Consider the following 2,919-nt stretch of genomic DNA (forward strand, 5'->3'; position numbering starts at 1 on the left):
CTCTCTCTCTCTCTCTCTCTCAAAAATAGATGAATAAACATTTAAAAAATTACAAAAAAAATCTGAAGATCTGAAAACAAAAGCAAGAAAACATGTGAATTGGATGCAAATGTTAAATAGTGAGGAGAACTTCACATTATATTATGATTCAGACAATATAACAAAATAATTTATAAGAGATGGGAGAGAAACAAGAAAGTACAGGTGGCCAATTACAAAATCAACCAGTCAACAAATATCTGTGTCTTTATCTGGACAACTACCTTTACTATTGCAATAAGCTTTGAAATGACCCTCCCACTTTCTAATCTCTCCCACTTGTGTATCAGGCTCCTTTCCTGAGTCTGCCATTATGTCACTTTCTCCTTCTTGCATTCATATCTTGTAAGGTCCCACCGAAGGCCAGCTGTTTTCCATGAGGCCTCTGATAACCAGCTATAAGTGAATGTCTCTCTCCTCTAAAATGTCATAAAACTTTATCAGCACCTCTCTTATTTATCGCTCTCAGAACTTTCTACTTTGTGTTTTAGTGACTAATGCACGTTTTTACAACTTCTTTACTAGTCCGTAAATTTTTGAGGGTGAAATTTTACTTTACTGTTCTCTACTGAGCATATTATAATATCCAGCTCACAGCAAGTGCTCAGCTGATCAATGTAGCCAGTACATGATTTTCAAGAAGGGTTTTGTACATGAGATTCCAGAGAGCATTCATCTTTCCTTTTGCTCCCCTTGTCTGCTTTTCTAAACTTGGCTGGGAGATCCACTCAAGAAAGCTCCTCATGAAGCTTTCCAGGACCCCCAAGTTCAAAGTGGTCTCCTCACTGACATAATCCCACATATTCAGCATGTAAAATAAATGTTTGAGTTACTGCACTAGACAATCTGACATTCATCATGTGTTATTCATGGTAGGTCACCGTTTTTATGTGTATCAACCAGGATTACATTTTATACATTTTAGTGCCTATTATCCTTTTGTATTTATTCTATATTTAGTAGTTATTATAAGCCAAGAACAGTGTTCCACACCTACTGCTTCTGTTTTTTTTACTGAAGTGTCCTGAGCATCTAGAACACTACTGGCACACAGTAGGTACTCAAAAAATATTTGTCGAATGTGGTTGAATAAATGAGACGTAAAGGTTGATTTCCAATAACTCTGAGTAGAAGGTTGACTCTTTCAACAGCTGCTTCCAGGAGCTGATTTCTTGGCTATGAGAAGTAGAAAGCAGTGTGCACTTCCAGCCCACCTATGCAGCAACAGGCAGGTTACCTGGGCTATTTATATAGACATGTTCTTCATGATCCTCATTTCACTATATCTTTGGCATACTTCCTTTATAAGCCACATGCCAGATCAGAGTGGCCTCTATTTGGAAATGTTTGATCATGAATTATGTAGATCAATTATGCTATTTCCCCCTCCATCAAGTGATTTATCTGTCTCTGCTGAGTAGGTATACCCAATGCATCCTTGGTCAGAATTTTCCTTATTCGTGTGATAATTTCCAAAATGCATTGTAGTCACTTTGAATTAAGAAAGATAACTTTGTCTCCTTTCACTCATCATCAATAAGCATATGATAATTCACCTAAACATGGAGATATTGATTAAGGTAGAGCTTTTTGAGTTCATGTAGCCAAATGCAGTGGTATTTAGTCACATGAAGGTTTAGCTTAGAACCCTGGTCTGTGTTTCTCTTTTTGCTATTGGAGCCCTTCCCATGCAAGGTCCTTCCTACCTTCCCTCTATTACTTGCTGAATTTATAACAAGGACCAAGTCAGAAATGCTTCCTGTCGTAATGGAAATTAATCTTTTAGAGGAGGTTACACTTTTGGAGAAAACTAATGTTTACTATCTTAATTACAATCATTATAAATGCAGCAAAGAAGTACAGAGAACTATGAGAGCTTATAGAAATCTATCCTGGTCATATGGAAAAGTGGCAATGATGTTAAGGTTGAGTCATGAAGACCTAGTAGGGAATAAGTGAAAAGTGGGAGGAGAAGAGAGGGAGAGAAATATTTCAGGAAGAAGGAAGCAAGGCATCAGTTTCCTTGAGCCCTCACTTCTCCTCATATCCTTCAGTTAATGAGAATGAAAATTCTGTTTATCAAATTGTTAGGTTGGCTTAAAGAGGTATTTGACTATTATAGATTATATATAAAGTATGTAACTATTATAAATTATATAAATATTTAATTTATAAATAATTAATAAATATATAATTAATATACAATATTATATTATATATTAATATATTATATAATATATAATAAATACATATAATATATTTATTAATATATAATAAATAAATAATTTAATAAATATATAAATTATAAAAATATATAAGATAGATTATATATATAAAGATTATGTATATAGTTATATATGTTATGGTGTTTCTTATTTAATTATATATATATATGTGTGTATATATATATATATATATATATATATATATATATATATACACAGAGAGAGAGAGAGAGAAAGCCTGCATTTTCTTCTGTGAATTAAAAATAAAGCATAACATGCTGAATTCTAGCCATATGACAAATAGGAAAACTCTTTTTCTTTACCATAATATACACTAATGTGGGTAGGTGTGGGCATCGGATTAAGTCCTTTTTTTATCCTTAAGATTATTTCAAAGTCAAGTTAAAGGGAAAACTACTCATTTGCTCTGTTAATTTTTCAATATTTATTAGCTTCTATTTATTATATTCTTCAAGGGAATATACATTATTAGTCATTTTCACATTGGTGACTTTTGTTTTGTTTTGTTTTTGAGACAGAGAGAGAAAGAGTGTGCATGCACACAAGCAGGGGAGGGGCAGAGGTAGAGGGAGAGAGACTCTTGAGCAGGCTTCATCCCCAGTGCGGAACCCAACTGTGAGATCATGACCTGAGT

The sequence above is a fragment of the Herpailurus yagouaroundi genome, unplaced genomic scaffold (genome assembly GCF_014898765.1).
Source record: "Herpailurus yagouaroundi ecotype Mexico unplaced genomic scaffold, PumYag 140, whole genome shotgun sequence".
Lineage (NCBI taxonomy): Eukaryota > Metazoa > Chordata > Mammalia > Carnivora > Felidae > Herpailurus > Herpailurus yagouaroundi.